At 41.4% G+C, this 23557-nt stretch overlaps 1 protein-coding gene and 1 non-coding gene across 6 annotated transcripts in view; one reads left to right on the top strand and one right to left on the bottom strand.

Moving 5' to 3' along the window:
- Positions 1-23557, bottom strand: part of CTBP1 (C-terminal binding protein 1) — a 330982-nt gene that overhangs the window by 154003 nt on the left and 153422 nt on the right. The gene's annotated exons all lie outside the window — the stretch shown is intronic.
- On the top strand, positions 2102-2239 carry LOC114805618. The gene has a single exon (XR_003753589.1). It is a non-coding gene; the product is annotated as a small nucleolar RNA SNORA7 (small nucleolar RNA).

The following is a 23557-nucleotide window of genomic DNA, read 5'->3' as shown; positions in this document are numbered from 1 at the left end:
ATCTAAACATTTCAAATGTTTTGGTCTTTGCAAGATGTTATTTTCTCTAGAACTGTTTTATGAAACATTTAATGAAGAAGAATGTTTTGAACTAGTAAAAAGCAAAAGCTGGTGATAAAAGGAGAGGCTCAACCTTGGTTGCAATGAGTCTTGGACAGAATCCCTAAAAAATGTTCATGAGTCAAAAAAACAAAATAAAATCCTTCTTGATTTTCACATCTACTTACCAAATAAAATTGTTTTAAAAACAGACGGGCACAAGTCAGAGTCATTTTTACACGAATCTAGACTGTAGTCTCCTGGTGGGTATGGAACATGGCTACCAACTCTGCTGTACTGTTCCCCTTCCAAGCCCGTAGTGCAGTGCTCTACACTGAGTGAGTGCTCAATAAAGCAGGATGGCTTAGTGGAAAGAGCACGGGCTTGGGAGTCAGAGGTCGTGGGTTCTAATCCCAGCTCCGCCACTTAAGCAGCTGTGTGACTTTGGGCAAGTCACTTAACTTCTCTGGATTAAGTCTGTGAGCCCCACATGGGACAAACCTGATAACCTTGTACCTACCCCAGTGCTTATAACAGTGCCTGGCACATAGTAAGCGCTTAACAAATACCTTTATTATTGATAAATATGATCTATTGATTTACACGCCTCTCAACGAAAACAGAAAAGTGCTTATGGCACCTGCGGCAGGTGTGAGTAGGGAAGAATTCACGGAGGGCAAGGCAGGCAGAGCCAGGAGATGGAGTTTGTGGCCAAAGTACAGAAGGCTAGACTATGAGGTCACTGCGGGCAGGAATGTGTCTACCAATTCTACAAGAAGCAAGGTGCCCTAGTGGCTACAGCCTGGGCCTGGGAGTCAGAAGGACCTGGGTTCTAATCCCAGCTCCGCCACTTCTAGGCTTTGTGACCTTGGGCAAATCACTTCAATTCTCTGGGCCTCAGTTATCTCAACTGCAAGATGGGGATTAAGATTGTGAGCCCCATGTGGGACATGAATTGTGTCCAACCTGATTAACTCGCGTCTACCCCAGCACTTAGTACAGTGCCTGTACATAGTAAGCATTTCACAAATACCATATTAAAAAGCAAAACAAAAAGGAAAAAAAATCTGTTATACTTTCCCAAACACTATAGGTACTCAATAAATACCATTGATAATGATAGGCAAGAAAGTGAAAAATCCAGAAGGGTGTACAAGAACTAATTGGACTGCAGTGTGGTAGCACAAATGCTTTGCCTCCCAAGCTCTCTCAGACATTAAAATGGACCAAAATAGAAGTCAGTCATTGGAAATAGTGAAGTTTTTGCAAAAGACAGCATATGCTATAATATTACAAAGGTGCAACAGGATTCACTGTTTAATTCTGAACTGAGCTCTAATTACACTATTTGACTGCATGACTAAAGTTTGTTTTTAACACCACATAGCAAACATTATCATATTAACAGTTTTTATAAAGCTTTAGCATGTGTAAATTTATTAAAGTTCAAAAATTAGCATTTTTTCCAACCGACAGATTCTCTTCCTCTAATACACTAATTTCAACAGTAGGTTTCACTGAGTCAAGAGTCTTTGGTAAAAATCATGACATATACAGGCACATATATATAATACTGTATTACCTTAATCCTGTCATAGTTACTTATAGAAATAACTGAAATTACAGAAAAGGTTGAATTTGCTCTTTGGTAAAAAATTATTTAAATCTACAGAATTTAAATGGGGGAGGGGAAGGGCGATCCAGGAAGCACTATGGCCGAATGGATAGAGCATTGGCCTGGGAGTCAGAAGGACCTGGATTCTAATCCTGACTCCACACTTTGTCTGTGGTGCAACCTTGGACAAGTCACTTCACTTCTCCGTCTCTCAGCCACCGCATCTGGAAAATGGGGATTAAAACTCTGAGCCCCATGTGGGAAAGGGACTGTGTCCAACCTGATTAGCTTGTATCTGCTCCAGCAGATCTTGACACATAGTAAGTACTTAACAAATACCATCATTATGACTATTACTCAAAACATTCCAAGGGTTGCTCATTCCTCTCTGTGTCAAGAGGAGCCTTCTGACTATTATAGGCTTTAAGTCCCTCCATCAGCTATCTACTCCTCTCAGGATGGCAGCTGGAGAGTTTCCAGTACTCTACTAGTCTCAGCTATGGGAGGAAGAGACAAGCAGAGGCCTACTCATTCCATTCCTAGCTTGGCCAGTGGCTAGAGAGAGGAAGACAATCTACTACATATCAAAATTCACTTGTGCTGGGCAACGGTGGCACGGGAAAGAGTCGAAGGCAATGGAAAACCACTTCCGCATTTTGACAAATAAAACTTTCTGGATACACTACCAGAATGATTGCAGATGGAGAGCGGGGCGTTTTTGAAGAGATGTGTCCATGGAGTCACTATGGGTCGGAGATGACTCGACAGCATAAGACAAGATCAGCTCTCTATCTCCCATGTATCTGCTCATGCTCTTTGTTCTTCTCCTGCTAGTTTCCTTCTTGTGCCTCATCCTCATCTCTCCTGATCACACACCCTCCCTTCTAACTTCACATCTGACAGACCATTGCTCTCTCCATCTTCAAATTCCACCTGGAAACACATCTAAGAAGCCTTCCCCAGCTGAAAGCTTGTTATGGGCAGGGAGCATGACTGCTACTTCTGTTGCATTTTACTCCCAAGCGCTTAGTACCATGCTCTGCACATAGTAAGCTCTCAATAAATACCACTGATTGATTCTACCCAAAATGTACATATGGGAAGCTGATTTAATAACTGATAATAATTACGACATTTGTTGAGCGCTATGTGTGAAACACTTTCCTAAGCACTGGGGTAGATAAAAGGTAATCAGGTTGGATAAAGTCCCTGTCCCACATGCACTGAGGCCCAGAGAAGTGAAGTGACTTGCCCAAGGTCACAAAGCAGATCGGCGGTGGAGTCTAAATTAGAACCCATGACCTGACTCCCAGGCCCAGGCTCTATCCACTATGCCATACTGCTTCTCAATTTAGGGGGAAAGAAGGGGTAGAAGCCACACCTACCAAACACTCTCCTCTCATTCATGCAGTGACCCCGGACAGGGGAGCACAGCTGTTCAGAGTCAATCAATCAATCCATGATATTTTATTAAGCAGTTACTGTGTGCAGAGCACTGCAGTATTAAGCGCTTGGGAGAGTACAATATAACAGAGTTGGTAGACAAGTTCTCTGTCCACAATGATTTTAGAGTCTAGAGGGGTAGACTATTATTAAACTCAGTCAATAAATTACAAATACATACAAAAGGGCTGTGAGGATACTCTCCACAATTCTGTCACCCCTCTTCCAAACACCGTTCACCATCGCCTGGAAAGCTACTTTCAGCAGGAAAGGAGGAGGAGCTGGAGTGGCTCAGAAGCAAGAGGTGGGAGAAGAGGGCTCAACGCATTAGATTTCCAAAAGGGCAAATTTCCAGAGATTAGTTAAGTATCTCCATAAACTGTATTTGATGCTTCCAAGCAATTCAAGAGGTGTTGAGAAATATCTAGACTTCAGTCACAGTTTCCCAGTTCCGATGGTTGAGAATTTTAAAATGCTCACGCTCCTTTTTATTTTTTTTCCTATTATAGGAAACCCGTCCAAGTCGAAGGAAAATTACAGATTAAAACAGTACCCTGGGATCGTGTTTCTCAAACTCTGCTGTGGCTACCACAGGCTCATACACCACAACATTGGCGGCCACATCTTTTAAAAATAAATTGATTCAAGTCAAACTAGCAGAGGGCCCAGAAACATTCACAGTAGTTTTACATCAACTCATTGCCTCTCCATCTGTCCACTTCTGCCCCTCTGGGGCTGCCTATCAGGAGCTCCATATTATTAGCTCTCTGGCACGTGCTTTGTCACCGTCTCCCTGTGGTTGGTTTCATCCGGGCCTGATGGCTACATTTGAAGAACACAGCCGAACAGCCTTCGATGGAGAATGTTGGCCATTTTCCTGCTTCTTTTAAAGGGATTGGAGTATTCTGAAAATCACGAGCCCCTGGTGGTGTCTCCCAATTCAAGTACTAAATCAAAAAGCCACTTGAAGTTTGCCATTTTGCCTTTTGATCCCATAAGTCGTTGCTTTTTGGGGCAATGATATTCTTGTGAGTGTAAACTGGACAAGTTACTGACCCAAAAAGAATGATTCTTTGTTAAACATAATTTTAACTTATTGTTGTATTGCACTCTCCCAAGATCTTAGTATAGTGCCCTGCACAGACTAAGTGCTCAATAAATACGATTGCCTGCCTTACCTCAGAGACCCAGAGGAATCAATATCGATGTTACTTCCAAAAGCCCAACTTACAGGTAATCTATTCAAGGGAAGACAAAGGGAAGTCACATTTCTACACATACCCCTTTTCAGATTTACGATGCACGGATTTCAATATCTTCTAACACCAGCCCCCCTGATGATATTGAATCATGATGGGGGGAAGTGGAGGCCTGGAGAAGGCCCACAATGGGGTGGAAGGATGGGATATAAAACTCCAAGAGGCCAGAGGTTACCTGATCGACAGGCTAAGTCACCAGAAAGTAGTGATCCATCCGATGAAAGAAAAACACACCTACTCCTTTGTGGAACTATTCTGCATCAGTATAAATGCAGTCATAGTACTGATCAAGACATAAGTACAAAATTCAGGACAATCTGGGTAACGATAGGTCTGATCGAAGAAAAAAGCATCTACCTTCTTGTGGAATTATTCTACCTCAGTATAAATGAAGTCATAGTACTAATCAAGAAAGGAATACAAAATTCAGGACAACCTTGGTAACCTTAGGGTCTCTGACATTCCTTCAGAACCAATTCCACCATGTACACTTGAGAAACTGGTTTTGGCCTACGACGCTTGGAACTGAGATGCAGGATTCCAGAATCAATTGCACTGAAATGAGTACAAGAACATTCTGTACTTCTATGGAGTAATTAATGCTAGAAGGATTTCATGAATTTAAAACTCACCTGAAGACAAACCAAGCTCCCCATTATTTCCTGCAAATTGCCCGATTTTATTAAATGTTCCACTAATAGCCTAGGAAGATCTCCCAAAGTTGCACGATTTAGCCCCAGAAAGAAGTTTATATAAGAATATGACGGCCAGGAACAATGGAAAACAAATTTGGGTCTTAGAAGCTCAAGGACTGTAGGAACAAGCTCTCATGATCTTTTAATAATAATGATGGCATTTGTTAAGTGTTTACTATGAAGTGCTGGGGGAGATACAAAGTAATCAGGTTGTCCCACATGGGCTCACAGTCTTAATCCCCATTTTACAGATGAGGTAACTGAGGCCCAGAGAAGTGAAGTGACTTGCCTAAGGTCACAGCAGGCAAGTTGCGGAGTAATAATTATAAGCCAGATGCTCTGACTCCCAGGCCCGTGCTCTATCTCTGAGGCCATGTTGCTTCTCGTGAACCTTCTACTTGGTTGCCAAAACTCAGAGCATGATGAGGACTGGATGGAATCTTGATTTTGCCTTGTTTTTTTTAAAAAAATTCTTCTTGGGAAGGAACATTTTATTCAACTCTGATTCTAGATACAGCTGCTCTTCATATTTGAAAATAAGCCTAACGGCAATGAGATCCATCCTACACTGGCAAGGTAGTTATGTGCAGTCAGCGCTTCATTCTTCACTGGGGAGGCCATAAAAACAATCTCATATGTTAGCCTGATTTTCCTTAAAGAATGAGAACCCCTCTTCCGATTCTTAGATACCAGTCTGGTCTGACCCCTGCTGTTTGTTTTTTTGAGGGGTTTTGTACTGATACTTTTTAAGCACTTACAATGTTTACTGTACTAACTGTTGGGGTAGATACAAGCCAATTGGGCTGGACACAGTCTTAATCCCCATTTTCCAGATGAGTTAACTAAGGCCCAGAGAAATGAAGTGGCTTGCCCAAGGTCACAAAGCAGACAAATGGCAGAGGCTGGATTAGAACCCAGGGCCTTGCTCTATCCACTAATAATAGTAATAGTAATGACTGCGGTATTTATTAAGCACTCTGTGCCAAACACTGTCCTAATCACTGGGGTAGCTACAGGGTAAGCGGGTTGGACAAAGCATTTTCCCACATGGAGTTCACAATCTCAATCCTCATTTTATAGATGAGCTAACTCAGGCACAGAAGTTGAGTGACTTGCCCAAGGTCACACAGCAGGTAAGTGGCAGAGACAGGATTAGAACCCAGGTCCTCTGACACCCAACCCTGCACGGTCTTTCCATTAGGCCACACTGCTTTTTCCAACAGACTGCCTTTATGGAGACGAGGTTTCAGTATGTCTTTAAAATGTTTATTGTCCCCTTCCAACTTGTGAATGCCCCCTTTCAGCTTGCCACAGAGCAGCTGTGTGGGCATACTGATATCATCCATTTTCTGCACATGACCTCCCCAGTGAGGCTGGGTGTGATGAGCAGAACCTCTATGCTGATAAAACTGAAAGCAGGCATTATTGAGAATCATGGCTAAAATAAGCCACAATATTCAAAGATCCATCTAGATGCTTGAAGCCATTTAGGTACTAGAGCAAGACAGGATTTAGACCCAAAGATCTTAAGACTCTGCAAATCACATTTTTGCTACCAAGGATGATTTCGATCAAAAATATGAGTAATCTGAGTCACTAATCGGGAAATGCATGATTCGGGTTTCCCAACTTTATCCATCTATTACTTAAAAAGGGTGATTCATCGCAAGACATTTGAAAATCTGAAACCTGAGGGGAACCAGATTAGCACCATGTAATGCGCCAATGAGACTGAAAATTATCCAATAAGAAAACAGGAACTATGCCGAGTGATTGGTATTGAAATCGCAACCAAGAGGTGGCGAGCAAACCAACTGCATATAATTTTTACACTATATAAAGGGATGGGATAAAGCCATGGATAAACTGGACCACAAATATACTTCTAGCAATCCTCCTGATTTATTTAGTTGGGTGGAGTTCACTGAATTTTTGCAGTCGGGAAATTCATTCATTCAGTGTTATTTATTGAGGCACGTACTCTGTACAAAACACTGTACTAAGCGCTTATTACGAATCACAGATCAGTCGAGTTACTTCCCCATTTCCTACACCTCAATCCCCGTTGATGGGGCCCCTAATAAACCAGGAATCTAGAAATAGTGCTCCAACTTGTTACTGATTTCAACATCATTTCTGCCCAGCATCTTTCTATTGAAAATAGATTGCGATCTCATTCCACATTCATGGATCTCATTCCACAGCAGTAAGACAGGTTTGTGAGTAAAATAAAGCATGTTTACCATGGATCAGAAACTAAGGCATTCAATGCATATCAATTTCATCCAACCACACACCAAAGGATTAACTCAAATGATCTAAATCAGAGACTGGATTCAATGACCAAAATTGCCAAAAAAAAAAAAAAAGATGATGACACAAGAATGATTTTATAAAATAGTCACAGAAGGACCTCTCAAATGTTCTCCAACACCTTTTTGTTTTGTGAAATTACACTATCTAAACAGAAACGTTAGCCTCGATGAAACAAATGACATCTGTGCTTCTCACGCTTCGTATAAAACGGAATGTAAAGTGAAGAAAGAGAAAACTGATCCTATTGCCAGGCTTGTGTGTTAATTCTATTTATTAAGCGCTTACTTGGCAAAGAGTGTTGTACTAAGCGCTGTGCTCATTTTCCTAAAATAGGTTCAGGTGAGGACTATTAATTGTAAAAACAAGATTTTTCCCACCATTCCATGGAAACTACCCTCCCTAAGGTCACCGACGACCTCCTACTTGGCATATCCAAGGGACCTGACTCCATCCTTATCCTCCTCGGCCTCTTAGCTTTCTTCAACGCTGTGTCCCAAACCTTTTTCCTGGAAACATCATCCAACCTCGGCTTCACTGCCACTGTCCTCTCTTGGTTCTTCTATCTGGCTGCTCATTCTCTGACTCTCGCAGGCTCCTCCTCTGCCTCCTATGCCCTAACTTTGGGAGTTCCTCAAAGCTCAGTTCTGGGTCCCCTTCTATTCTCTATCTACACCCACTCCCTTGGAGAACTTGGTCATTTCCACAGCTCACATTACCATCTGTCTACATGGATGATTCCCAAATCCACCTCTCCAACCCCAATCCACTTTTCAGCAGTCTCACATTCCCTACTGCCTTTAGGCACCTGTAATAATACTAATAATAGTAACAATAACAATAATTATGGTATTTGTTAAGGGCTTACTATGTGCCAAACACTGTACTAAGCGCTGGGGTGGATACAGACAAATCGGGTTGGACACAGTCCCTGTTCCACATGGAGCTCACAGTCTTATTTCCACTTTACAGATGAGGTAACTGAGACCCAGAGAAGTGAATCGACTTGCCCAAGGGCACAGAGCAGACAGTGGTGTGGCCAGAATTAGAACCCATGACCTTCGGACTCCCTGGCCATCTTGTATCCACTATGCCATGCTGCTTCTATTCGGATGTCCTAAGGACCTCAAATTTAAAATGTACAAAGCAGAATTCCTCATCTTCACACCCAAACCCTGGCCTCCCCAAAACTTTCCCATCACTGTAGGCAACACCACTATCTTCCCTATCTCACAAGCCTACATGGAAACACAATCCTAAGCATGGGTCAATAAGAACATTTTTATAGATTGATTTAACATCATTCTGTAAAGCCTGTCAGATATTTTTTGCAGCAGCAACAAGCTTGCTTTCAAAATACTGTCAATCCTTGACAAAACTCCCGGTCAGCCAATATTCTTGGATGACAACACAAACCTGCCGTGAACAGCAGTGTTCCTGTCCAAATAATCTAGCTCACGGACCAAGGTATAATTACACAATTCAAGGACTACGATCTCAACTGCTCATCTTCCCTGGCTATCAGAGTGGTTGAGAAGGCAGGTGAATCCACCCTGATATTTTCTGGAAGGGCTACGAGAATCTACAGTGCAGGTCAGATCAGTGATACAAAGAAATGAGAGACTCCAAATCGAAAGGTGTTTGAAAAAAAACTGCACCCTGAGTTTGAGGCTCATTTCCAAGGTTAAAAGACACTGGGAAAGAAGCAAAGAACTCAACTATGACCATGCAGCGGGGCTTTGATGAATTTTTGACACCACATTCTGGGAAATTAAGTAATAAGAGCCTTGCTGAATTCAAAAAGCAAAACGTAACAGATGAAGAAGAGGAGGAGCATGGGCCTGGAAATCAGCGGACTTGGGTTCTAATCCCAGTTCTGCCATTTCTATGATCTGTGACCTTGGGCAAGTCACTTCACGTCTCTTTTTGTCAGTTACCTCACCTGTAAAAAATGGCATTAAGACTTGGAGCCCCATGTGAGACATGGACTCTGTCCAACCCAATTTCCTTGTATCTACCCCACCGCTGCCTGGCACATAGTATGCACTTAACAAATACCACAATTATTATTATTATTAGGACAGTTCTACTATTTTGAGCGGGTTGGTAGTAACAGGCAACACTCCTACTTTTTTTTCCCTAAAATAACTGGTTAGAAAAATAACCATCATCATCAATGGTATTTACTAAGCACTAATTGAATTCGGAGCACTGTTCTAAGCACATGGGAGAGTATAATATAACGGAGTGGAGAGACATGAGCCCTGCCCACAGAGAGTTTAATGAACAACTCAGCCAACTATTTAACATTTTTACGGATCTGATAGAGTCCTAAACTTAAAATGTTCAATTCAGTTAGTAGTCACTTCACATCTTTGTACCTCAGTATAAAATCTGTGCCTCATCTATAAAATGTGGATTAAGGCTGTTGAATCCCATGTGGGACAGGGACTGTATCCAACTTATTTATCTTCTATCTACCCCCGCACCTAGTAAAGTGCCTCACACACAGTAAGCACTTAACAAACACCATTAATTAAAAAAAGAGGAAATAAGTGTTTCAACACAATTTCTCCTTAGCCTAAGATTCTTCAAGCATAAAAGCCCTGCTTTAAAGGAAAACTGACAGTATTTTGTGCACACAGCAGGCTCTCTAGAAATACCGTAGATAGATGAACTTACCGGTCATTTATAAACTGGAAATGAAGCCTAACCTCTTTTCTCAGAGCTCTAATGTATGGGCTTTAAATCTCAAATATATGTTCTCAAACCTCCAATACTTCTGCTCCAGACATAAAAGGATATATAATAAAATGTCCTTTGGCTTCATCCAGAATTTGCAACAGGAAAATCCTGATTGAAGAATCCCAGAGAAAATTTGCCTTTTGCAAGCACGACCTTCATGAGGGGAGGGTTTTGCTTTTGAAATGGGAGAGCAAATCATTTTGAAATAGTTCTCTGTATAATCTTTACAACAGCTCCATATTGCAAATAAAGTACTAATGCTTGTTTTGTGATCAAGGAGATTTCATAGTTTCCTCTAATCATGCTTATTCCAGTGGGCTCTTCATTTTGCAAGAAAATTGTTTTCCAATTCTCCTCTCCTAAGAAAGCAGTACTAAACACAGGCTGCCAAAAACATGTTTAAAAATCTCCTGACAGCATTCTAAATATAAGAATCTGTGTGCACTATCAATGTTTACACACATTATATTAAAATAAGTACCATTTAAAATGATGGTTTATGTTCAAACTTGTCATTTGAAAGATGCTATCACTTCTATACATAATAGATTTTGAGTTTTTTTTCCTGTTCACACCCTTTAGGAAAAAAACCTACTTACCAGAATAAAACCATAAAATGAAATTAAATGTTTCATGACTATGGCTAATCCTGACCTGACTCTCCTGGTTCGTTTCACTGGCAATTTTAGGTGTTTCTAGAAGCATTCAAATGGATGGATAACACAAATGTTTACATATCCTCACTACTGTATTTTGAGATTTTTTGATATTAAGAAACATTTCTGGTCTCAACTGCTTTGAATCAATTTTTATGTGGCCATTCCCATCCAAGATCTCAATGTGCAGAACTGTCCCACAAAAAACAATTCCAGCCACTTTTTATGGCCTTGTTTACAAATGAATGCCACTTCCAGATAGGTTGGCTAGTCAGTACCTGGATATGAGTGTGGATTTCAATTTTCTTTTGAGTTGGAAAAAATAATATATAAATTATCCACTTGTTCAAATAAATTATCCACTTGTTCAAAGGTTCAAAGTTTTTACTTTAAAAAAACAATCTTTTCTCATTTAGATTCACCATCATTCTGCTATTTTTAGACTGGGAGGAGTGATGAGGGGGGTGAGAAGGGGGGGGGATGAGGAGGAGTTAGGATTAGTTTTCATTTTGAAAGTTATACTATTATTATAGGTCTTCTCTTACTCCTCTCGGAGTTGGACTGTAAAACTGTTGGACTGTAAAACTCCCTGGGGCAAATATTGTTTTCACATTTCACATTCACAAGGTTTGGGTATATGTACAATTACCTAGTATGGTGTTATGCACAAAAGTAGGCTGTCAACAAATACAAGCAATAATCATGAAAACATGGTATAAAACTGACATTTAGTTTGGTGAATAGGTGTTCTTTCTATATAATCAATATTTTCTCCTTAAAAAGGCCTGTCGTCTCCAGGGAGGACTAGAGGATGATTCTTGGCTTTTTCTCTGGTTTACTGGTAACATCTTATCTTGATTTTCTTAGTCTCTTTCATGATTTTTGTTTTAGTACAAATTGAACTCCTCACCATACCTCCAAAATTTTCTTCTCCACCTAACTTTGCCATTACAGTCAAAACCCCCAGCATCTTCTTTCCATTATTTATCCTGACTCCTCACTACACTTCCATTCATTCAACCGTATTTACTGAGCACTTACTCTGGGCAGACCACTGTACTAAGTGCTTGGATGAATACAATATAATCATAAACAGATAGATTCCCACATCCATAACAAGCTTACAATCCCTGATGTTCAAACCCTCTTTCAGTCTGTGTCCTGTTTCTTCCATCTGGGAATTATCATAGTGCCTGTCTGTCCCCTGCAAAGGATTAGTCTTAATTCTTTTGTACATTCCCAGATGCTTCATTCAGTGCTCTACACACAGGTGCTCACTTGATAATGTTGGCATCATTAATGGTACTTATTAATTGCTTGAGTATATACAAGCTAATCATGTTGGACATATTCCATGTCCCAAATGGGGCTCACAGCCTTCATCCCCAATTTACAGATGAGATAATTGAGGCCCAGAGAAGTGAAATGACTTGCCCAAGGTCACCCAGCAGACGAGTGGCAGAGCCAGGATTAGAGAACCCAGGTTCTTCTGATTCCCAGGCCTGTCCTCTATCCTCTAGGCCACCCTGCTTCAAGGGAAGAGGATGATGGAAACTAGGAATAGACACAGATCCTTGCTGGCATCCCTAATCCTGCTTCCATTATATTGGGTGAGAAATGAGTTAAAAACATTAACACCTGCAAGTGAATGTTTTTCAATTCAATTGTGAATGTCCCCAGTCCCCCAAACAACCTCAATCTCTCTCTTAAGAGGAGAGGTGTGGGTGCCAGAAACCAGGGTTCTAGTTCAACCTCTGCCTCTGGCCTGCTGGGTGACTTTAGGCTTAACTTCTCCTTGCCTTAGGCATCTAGTCTGTAATAAGGGGATGAGGTTCCTGCTCTCCCACCCTATTACTTGCACTTGTGAGACAAAGGCAGTGGCTGATCTGATTATCTGGTGTCTAACCCAGCAGTTAGCACATTAATAAATGCTTAATAAATAACAATTATCAAATTCACCTGTGCATTGAAGATACAATTACACTATATTTGGACACTGGACAATATAGTATTTATTCATTTTAATGTTGTAAAAACAGCATTTTTAAAAAATCTAATACCAGTTTTACTAAGCCTCGATATTTCTCATGGGAAGGCATTAATTTTATACAGAAAAAGAACTACACTTATGTAATCACTCGCATTTTCTAAGGGAGATTATGATTCAAAGGACATTAGATTTAAAGACTATTGAACAACAAGATTACCATCTGCTTTATGAATACTGGGATCCATATAGCATTTTAAAAATGCATTTTTCATTATTGAGGCAGTATGTTTATTTTTTACACATTTCCCTGCGGTGCCAGGCACAGCACTGGGTTACTGCCAGAAATCAAGGAAGGAAATCGAAGTTGTGTAATAATAAGTTTTGCTTCACATCTTGCTTTTCGTTTGCAAAAGTGTATGTTACAACTACTTGATCATCAATTCATAGCTTTCAGTTGCTCAATCCAATGGCATTTATTGAGTGCTTACTGGACTGTAGAGCACTGTACTAAGCGCTTGGGAAAGTGCCTTACAAGTACAATTTCAATAGCTATGAAAGGTGAGCTATTAACTGGGAAACAGAGAGGAAGATTAACTGAATTAGGAGTCCAGTGTTTTTAGAAGAGACTCTCTGGTAGAATTTAAATCACGCTTACTCTCGGATCCACAAATTCCACTATTTCCTATAATTTTCCTGTCAAAGCAACATGAAGTGCTGAGTGTTTTTACATTTAGAAAGTCCTTTGGGATATTTTATTCCTTTCTAATCATTATTAGATGGGGTGTCAATCAGTTCTCTGAAATGTGAGCCAGATTTGAAAGTCCTAACTCCGCCAATTCACCCTCTGCTATAAATTCGGAATCCTCACACAACACCTGTGGGCATGAACCTAATTTTCACAGCTTTCTCTTAGGTGCATCGGGGTACAAATGTCCCAAAACTCAATTTGTGATTTAAGAATTACACAAATCCTAGAAAATCTGGCCCAATATGTAACACATTGAACAGGCACCCTTTACGTGTAGAAGCAGCTTGGTGTAGTGGATAGAGCACGGGCCTGGGAGTCAGAAAGTCCTGGGTTCTACTCCCAGGTCCAAGACTTGTCTTCTGTGTGACCTTGAGCAAGTTGCTTTACTTCTCTATACTTCAGTTACCCCATCTGCAAAATGGGGATTGAGACTGTAAGCCCCACATGGGATAGGGATTGTGTCCAACCCAATTTGCTTGTATTTAGTACAGTCTGTGGCACATGGCAAGCACTTAAATACCATTATTATTATTACTAGGAAGATAATTATTCCTACAGCACATAATGAACTTCTGAAATGAAGAAGTTTCTTCCTTCTCCTAAGGAAGAAATTAACCAGCAAAATTATAGGAAGCAGGAAATGAAGATAGAAGCCATACCATTTTACTAGCCCCACTTAGCAGATGAGGAAATTGAGGCCCAGAGAGAGGTTAAGGAGGGAAGGGAAAAGGGCAATCTTTGTGGAAACACACATACACATAAATGAAATCTCCATCTCTTCTTCGAACACAAGGGACGTAGGCATAGAGGCGTATTAAAATTAGAGTGAAAATCATGGAAACTTTGGAAAAAAAATCGGAGAAATCAGACAGTATCTCAAATTGTTCACTGTGAAAAACAGCAAAATAAGATTGGCTTTGTTTGTTTAGAGAATATTATCTTATGTTTTACAAACTTTATGCAATTACCTTTTTAAAATACTTGGTGTGTCAGAATTATTAAATCTCATTTAGTTTCCAAGACATTTTTATTATTTTTATTATTTAAACCCAAAGATATTTCACAGAAGTACTGAAACGATTTTTAAAGTTTTTTTCCCCCTGAGTTTATCACTTTTAAACTAAAAATGAATCTCACTTGAGTAGGGTTTCAGGATTACACCTTCTTTTCCATCATAAATCTCTTCTTTCAAAGGGCTATAATTCAGCCCCAAAGCTTTATTCAGGGCTGAATCATGGTAAAATCTCATCTTGGGACTGTTTGCATTTCAACAAAAAACTACCCATATGGACACTTTAAAAATTAGTAAAAACTGAAGTAAACTGATCCTTAATTCGTTACTACTCAGAGATGCTTCAAAGCAGTTCCAGCTACCAGTTGAAGTACCTAGAAGCAGGGGCTGAGAAGCATTAATGCCTGTCAGCTCCTTGTGGGCAGGGGATATGTCTGTTATAAGGTACTCTTCCAAGACCTTAGTACAATACGACTGAATGAATGAGAGCAGTGTGGCTTAGTGAACAGAGCATGGGCTTGGGAGTCAGAAGGACTTGGGTTCTAACACCATCTCCGCCACTGGCTGTTGTGTGACCTTAGGTATGTCACTTTACTTCTCTGTGCATCAGTTCCCTCATCTTTAAAATGGGAATTAGGACTGTGAGCCCCATGTGGGACAGGGCCTGAGTCCAACCCAATAAATCTGTTTCTACCCCAGCACTTAGAACAGTGCTCGACACATAGTAAGCACTTAACAAATACCACTCTTTATTTTCATTTACTCATAGCGGTCGTGAGATTTATCTTGAGATAAATTTGGGACCAACTCATGATTTAAGGCCAGGGATTTAGGGACAGGAAGAAGCTTTCTACTGGCCTCCATACAGTAGGCTAAATATGCCTGATCTGGGCGGGGGGGGGGGGGGGGGGGGCAAGTTATCCCCCCACCCCAAAGCCCCAACCCCCTGACTCAGTCTGACCTGGCAGCCCTGAGTGGATGAGGTGGAATTGCTGTTTGATAGAAATCATCTATCGGGGCACCCTGTGAAGTCGAAGGTAGGAAACGCCCAATAAAAAAAAAAAGGAAACACCCTGCCAACAGCAGATGGTGAACATATGGTTTTCACTACCGCGGTAAGTTTTACAGGACAAATGATATCGGGTTTAAGAGGAGTTTGGATCGATATGTAGATAACTGGCCCAGAGAGGAAATTTTGGGGGTGAGATTGAACATCCTTTAAATGAAGGGGGATGCCCAAGATGGTAACCACCCTCACTCTTCCAACCATCTGTTGCTCCTGAAGATGAAATTTAAGATGGATGGGTGGACCTCTGGCCTGACCAGAAATGATACTTATGGGCACATGATCTTTTGCTCCTGCCAAGTTCCAGAACCGGGAAAAATTGGGAGGGCTTTTCTAGCATGGTGTAGTGCAGAGAGCATGGGCTTGGAAGTCAAAAGCACACAGGTTCTAATCCTGGCTCTGCCACTTGTCTGATGGGCGGCCCTGGGCAAGTCACTTCACTTCTCCAGGCCTCAGTTCTCTCAGTTGTAAAATGGGGATTAAGACTGTGAGTCCCATGCAGGGCAGGGACTGTGTCCAACCCAATTGGCTTGTATCTACCCCAGCACTTAGGTCAATGCCTGGCACATAGTAAATGCTTTATACCACAATTATTATTATCAGAGGCTGGGCGCCCCAGGACTGGGCATGGCTTTTTTTGTGTTTCTTCTATCAAATTCCAAGGCTGAATTGGAGCTTTTTGCACTCCCTTGTCATGTCCGGAATGAAAACCCCTGCAAGTTATGCATCTGGAATTCCTTCCTCCCAGATCCCCAACTCAGAAACACACAAGCCCAGGTCCTCTCCCACCTCCATCCTTGAAATGAGAAGCTGGTACACCCTACTGATGCAAAATTAAAATGTTTCCCGATATTTAGGTGCCCAAAGAAAATGTCAATAGGTTCAAGGAAGAACTGAAAAAACTAAAATTCATTCATTCATTCTATCGCATTTATTCGCGCTTACTGTGTGCAGAGCACTGTACTAAGCCCTTGGGAAAATACAATAATATAGACACATTCCCTGTCCATAATGATCTTATAGACCAGAGGGAAAAGTGAGGCCCTTAATTGAAAGCTCCAGCTTTAGTCACACAGTAAGCACTTCCCAGATATCACAATTATTATTAGTCATTTATCCCCACTGTCCCTTCAGCACCTTTACTGCCACGGTGGGTGACAAGAAATTGGAAGGAATGGACCAGTGATCTGATCCAGCAGGTCACTTCTTAGGATAGCACATTTACCAATTTGAGAAACTTCTGGGAAAAAAAGCTTCGTGAACATTTCACTCTAATTTTCCTTTCTAAAATATATTCCTATCTCCGCCCCGTTTCTTTATGTTTATTGCAATTCCACTTACGAAATGATGGTCACTCCCCGTAATTCCATTTGAAAATCGAAATAAATATACTGAATGAAGTCTCCGCTGAGGGGAACAGATGGGCCAAGTACATAAAGTAGCGCTGCTGTATTGACTGGTGGTGAAAATGAAAGAGAATCACCATGGCAACTCATCTACTACCTCCTCCCCCAAGACAACAAGAAATGGCTCACAGGAGATATTTTAGGAAATCTATAAAAAGAGAAAATTGTGTTTCATACTTTCCAGTTATTTAAAATGTGTCAGCAAAGTATGTTTTCAGGAAATGGGGGAATGTCATCTTTTTTCAACTGAGTGAAGAATAATTCCTATCACAATACAATAAAGGCTTATTACGGGATTTAATATGTTCAATCCAGATATTCAAATTCTGTAAACTACTTTCCAGGTTTCTGTCTGCTCAGATAGGCTGAATCTTTGACTTTTGAAAACATCTGCATAAAAAAGCAAAAGACCCAACTGATCAAAGTTTCGCAACCTCTTAGATATGCACAACTCCCTTCCTATTTTGCCATAGATGCTGAAGGCTGGAAGTCTCCTTTATCAGTCCCTGTCCAAAACAGGGCTCAGTCTTAATCCCCATTTCCCAGATGAGCTAATGGAGGCCCAGGGAAATGAAGTGACTTACCTGAGGTCCCTTGGCAGACAAGTTGCAGAGCCAAGATTAGAACCCACCCCCAATCTGACTCCTAAGCCCTTTCCCTATCCATGAGGCTAGAAAAGTTGTACAGAATTCAAATGCTGGGCTTCTTTGAACTCCTCAGAAATGGACCCTGGACAAATAATAATAATTATGGCATTTATTAGAACAAGTCACTTCACTTCTCTGGGCCTCAGGTACCTCATCAGTAAAATGGGGATTGAGACTGTGAGCCCCATGTGTGACGGGGACTGTGTCCAACCTGATTAGCTTGTTTCTTTCCCAGTGCTTGGCACATAATCAGCACTTACCAAGTTCCATAACAAGTACCATAATAATTAAACAGAGCGCTTTACTGAATGCAGGGCGCTGTACTAAGCACTTGGAAGAGTTCAGCTCTGCTCTGTCCTGTGAGGAGACGGTGTGCTATAGTAATCAATCACTGGCATTTACTGAACACTTACTGTATGCATGCACTTAAGTACATATCCTTATACTCTAATTTCCCTACGTATATTTATTTTAATATCCATCTTTCCCTATAGATTGTGAACTCCTTATGGGAAGTGATCATGTCTACTTTATTAAACTTTCCCAAGCGCTTAATATAGTGCTATGCAAACAGTTAATGATCAATACATTTTACTAATTCATTGATTGTCTGAAGAGAGGGAGTGCTGTGGTCTGGCTGATAAAAAGGAGGAGGGATTTTCAGTCAGAAAGAAGCTCAGGAGTAAAGAATGAGGGAAGGGGGAGTCAAGATTGAGGCACAGTGACAAAGTTAGTTTGAAAGGAAAAAAGAGTTCCTTTTTGAGTTCACATTCAAAGAGTGTGAGTTGGGGTAGAGTGGGAAGACACAGCTGATTAGTAAAATACCTCAAAGCAAATGGTCAGGAATGTCTGCCTGTTGTAGAGAAGAATGGGTAATGTTTGGAAGTTTGTGTGACGTTGGTAGACGTTTCCAAATATTTTACAAAAATGATTCAGGCAGCAGAGAGATGTGTGTATATCTGTGTAAGAGTATGAGAAAAAGAAAATACACAAAAAGGGCACAAAGACACAAAGGAATTTCTATTACTGGAAAATATAAACCTAACTTCTGAACAGAACAGAATTCATTGCAACTGTCACTTTAAGAAAGAATGTAACAAAGTGATGACAACAATTTACTTTGATTCAACGTATTCAGCTTCCAAAATAAAACTGCCCCTTAACTAACTCACAAATCCTCATTCCAAATCTTTATTGCAGCCCTTTTCCCCTCCCTGCCCCGCATGATACTGCAGCATATTTCATTTCCATAAGTCACAACCACAGGAAGTGGAACCTAAGGAGGTCTGGCTACTTTTGGGGGTCCTCGAGTCATTTTCGAAACTTGTCTTCTTGAGAGACTCCTCCAGGACCCCATGTACACTGTAATAATTTTATTTTGTGAGAAATAATCATGCAGTTTATACTATTAGCTTGACCCAAACTAGGAATTGTTTTATGAATAGGAAAGAACACTGAAGATTCCTGAAGAAGGTACCCATGGCGGGACTCTAATTTATCAGATTCAATGTCAGTCAGTCAATCGTATTTACTGAGTGCTTACTGTGTGCAGAGCACTGTACTAGGCACTTGGGAGGTGCAATATCATAATAAACAGGCACATTCCCCGCCCACATGGGTTTATAGCTTGTCTCCCTTAGCCATGTACAGATTCCAGGACATTAGAAGGTAATAATCCTCATCAACCACTTATTCGTATTTATTGAGGGCTTACTGTGTGCAGAGCACTGTACTAAGTGGTTGGGAGAGGATGATACTACATTGTTACTTATCCTTTTGTAGACCTGGAAAGAAGCTAATTGTCTTTGGTGCAGAGGGTAAAATAAAAGCCACGAGAAAAGGGATTTATATTCAAATTCCTTTGGCCTGATGGACTCTAACTGAATGCACCAATTTCTTCCTCAAATTATTCAAGTTTTTGGTCGCAGTTGAATTAAGCAATAAACACACTAGCACCTGATGGGGAAAGAGCTCATATTTACATTAGGAGTGGTTATTTGCTTGACAACTTTAAATCAGGGTATAAAAGCCAAGAGTAAATTTAATTTTTTTTGTTAATAGTAACAGTATTTAATGAGCATCCACTGGATTGTCCTCTCCCAAGAGCTTAGTACAGTGCTCTGCACACAGTTAGCACTCTATAAATACCATTGATTATGATGCAATGCACTATACCAAGTGCCCAGGAAATACAAAGCAAGCAACTGGCCCAGTCTCTGCCCTCAAGGATCTTACCCTGTAATGAGGCACACATATTTAGGAGCAGAATGATCCATGTAAATTATAATAATAAATTATTATTATTATTATTATAGGTATTTACTATGTGCCAGGCATTGTACTAAGCGCTGGGGTGGATACAAAGCAAATCGGGTTGGACACAGTCCCTGATCCTGCATTCAGCTCACAGACTCAATCCCCATTTTACAGATGAGGGGACTGAGGCACAGAAAAGTGAAAAGACTTGCCCAAGGTCACACAACAGACAAGTGGCAGAGCTGGAATTAGAACCCATGACCTTCTGACTCCCAGGTCTGTCCTTTATCCACTACGCCTTGAAAGGACCACTCAATAAACTCATCTAGTGCTGAGAATAATTGTCATCTTCCTTGGCTTCTGAACTTCAAGTCTCCAGTGTTGTGTTAAATTGGAAAAATGAATTAAAAATCAATTTCATTTTCAATCACAAGAACTCATTAATGAGTCATTTTAAAAATTATCAATTTATGCCTGTTTTAGATGAACAAGAGTTTTTATTTGTTAGTCAGAAATCTCCCCAGGTTAGCAAGCAGGCCACAGGTGTCCATGATTTACAGCATTTGCAAGGCAACTACAAAATTTCACAAAGGCATCATGACCATTCTGAGTGTGTGCTACAAATTCTGGTCTAGCGGTGAAATTTCAAGAACACTCAGATCCCCTAAGATGTGGGAGTTGATTTCATGCAATGCTGGGCACTAAGAACAACTCCCGCTGTGAGCATGCACACAGGCTGTTTTTTCTAACACCCCAGTGTCCTGGATTCAAGTTGTCAGGTGAATGCTCCCCTGTTCTCTTAAAAATGTTCTACCCAAAAGGCAAACTGAAAACACGCATCTGAGCAGAACAGGGTGAATTCTCCAGTGAATGAGAAAGAAGACAAAAACCGAGAGGAGGAAACATCACTTGGGCGTGCAGCAAGCAAACAGCAATGGAATCCTAATAATAATAACTGTGGTATTTGTTAAGTGCTTACTAGATGCCAAGCACTGCACTAAGCACTGAGGTAGATGCAAGATAATCACGCCCTACATGGGACTCACAGTCTAAGTAGGAAGGAACATAGGTATTGAACTGAGGTATAGAGAAGTGAAGTCAGTCAAAAGTATTTATTGAGTGCTTACTCTGTGCAGGGCACTTTACTAAGTGCTTGGGAGAGTACAATAATAAATTGACACACTTCCTGCCCACCATGAGCTCACAGTCTAGAGGGAAGCGAAGGGACTTGCCCACGGTCACACAGCAGGCACGTGGCAGAGCCGGGATGAGATCCCAGGTCCTCTGACTCCCAGGTCGGGCTCTTTCCACTAGGTCATGCTGCTTCCCACTTCCTAGTTGGTTCCTCATTTCCCAAAAGACCCCCTCAGTGTTTTCCAATCCCTCAGTGTTTTCCAATCATTTCTTTCATCACCCTGCAATGCTTAAAACGTAGATGTGGAAATTCTTCTGGAGAGTTTTTGGAATTAACAGCCAGAATCAAGCCAGCAAAAGTGCTGGTGGCTCATAGGAGCGGTTGCTTTCTCTGCAGTAGCTTATCTCCCTCTCTGTAAAGATGCTTCACCCAAGAGACAAACATTAAGGATTTCTTTCCAAGAGCTTGCTTTTTCTTGTCATAGGAGAATGGCTTATCAGTGTGAAAGAAAGAAGGGTAGAATTTGAAACTCCAGTTGTTTTCAATAGATCATCGAGTAGTTATGGTCCTTTTTGTTGTTGTTGTTAAGCTCTTACTAAGCGCTAAACAGTACATTAACGCTGGGATAGATGCAGATCAAAGACAGTCTATATCCCACATGGAGTTTCAGGTTTTAACCCCCATTTTACAGATAAGGGATCCCAAGCACAGAGGAGTGAAGTGACTTGTCCAAGACCACACATTAGCCAAGAGGCAGAGCCGGAATTAGAACCCAGGTCCTCCGATTCCCAGGCCCATGCTCTATCCACTAGGCCATGCTACAGCTCCATGTGTTGTATCAAGCCCTCTTTTCCTTTTCTTCCATTCCCTCTTGTACCTCTCCGACTTATTCCCTTTATTCATTCCCCTCCCAGCCCCACAGCACTTTTGTGCATATATGTAATTTATTTATATTACTGCCTTTCTCCACCTCTAGACTGTAAGCTCTCTGTGGGAAAGGAATGTGTCTGTTACATTTATAGTGTACTCTCTCAAGCGCTCAGTACAGTGCTCTGCACACAGTAAGCAGTCAATAAATATGTTTGATGGACTGATGTGATGAGTTAATGTGCAGCAGGTCGCATTTTGTTGGCACTCAGAGTTTATTATAAGGGTGAATATTAGAACAAGTCAAAATAACTACCTGTCATTCAATTCTTAAATAAACGAAAGGGTAAGGTTTGAAAAACTAGAACAAGTGATCTAATAACACAGAGGTCAGGTTCTTGACGAATGTCACACTGAAGAATGCTCCCCTGACTCGGCCCACAGGTGCACAGTGTCTTCTTCGATTCATTCATTCGATCATATTTATTGAGCGCTTCCTTTGGGCGGAGAACTGTACTATGCATTTGGGAAAGTACACTACAACAATAAACAGTGACATTCCCTGCCCGCAACAAATTCACTTACACTATGGAGTAGCCATCTGTAGTTTAACCAAGGCCTCAGAGATTTCAGAAGGCAGAAAGATTTCGTCTATCGCACCACCGACCCCTTCCCCACGTCCTCCCTCTGACCTGGAACTCCCTCTCCCCTGCATTATATGCCAGACCACCATGCTCCCCCCACTTCAAAGCCTTATTAAGGTCACACCTCTTCCAAGAGGCCTTCCTGGATTAAATCCCCATTCTTCCGGCTCCCTCTCCCTTTTGCGTCACCTTGGCACATGGATTTGCCACCTTTGGGCACTTGGTATTTGCCCCACCCTCAACCCCACAGTACTTACAATAATAATAACAGTTATGGTTTTTGTTAAGCGCTATGTGCCAGGCACTGTTCTAAGCACTGGAGTTGGATAGATAGTTGGGTTGGACATAGTCTCTGTCCCACAAAAAGCTCACAGTCTAATCCTCATTTTACAGATGAGGAAACCGAGGCCCAGAGAAGTCAAGTGACTTGTCTTAGGTCATACAGTGGCGTCTTCTGTCCCGACGAATATGCGTTGGTGGAATATCCCTCCCTCCCGAAAACACACGTGAAATAACAAGTGATTGCGTGCACTTGGACTGTCTTGTCAAGAGCCCAGTTAAGCCTTGATTGTCATATTCTAATGTAATAATGTAAAGCGGGTCCTCGCCCTCCAAATGCAATGCGGCTCTGATGGCTTCAAAGCTCTCCATCACCTTGCCCCCTCCTACCTCACTTCCCTCCTCTCATTCTACAGCCCAGCCTGCATACTCCGCTCCTCTGCTGCTAACCTCCTCCCTGTGGCTCGTCCGCAGTCGACCCCTGCCCCACGTCCTACCTCTGGCCTGGAATGTCCTCCCTCCTCACATCTGCCAAACTAGCTCTCTTCCCTCTTTCAAAGCCCTACTGAAAGCTCACCTCCTCCAGGATGCCTTCCCAGACTGAGCCCCCATTTTCTTCTGCTCCTCCTCCCCTCCCTATTGCCCCTAATCCCTTCCTCTGCTCTATCCCCTTCCCCACCCAAAAGCACCTGTGTATATTTGTACATATTATTCTATTTATTTTATTAATGATGTGTACATA

The sequence above is a fragment of the Ornithorhynchus anatinus genome, chromosome 18 (assembly GCF_004115215.2).
Source record: "Ornithorhynchus anatinus isolate Pmale09 chromosome 18, mOrnAna1.pri.v4, whole genome shotgun sequence".
In the NCBI taxonomy this organism is placed as follows: domain Eukaryota; kingdom Metazoa; phylum Chordata; class Mammalia; order Monotremata; family Ornithorhynchidae; genus Ornithorhynchus; species Ornithorhynchus anatinus.
This window is presented reverse-complemented; position numbering and strand designations above follow the sequence as displayed.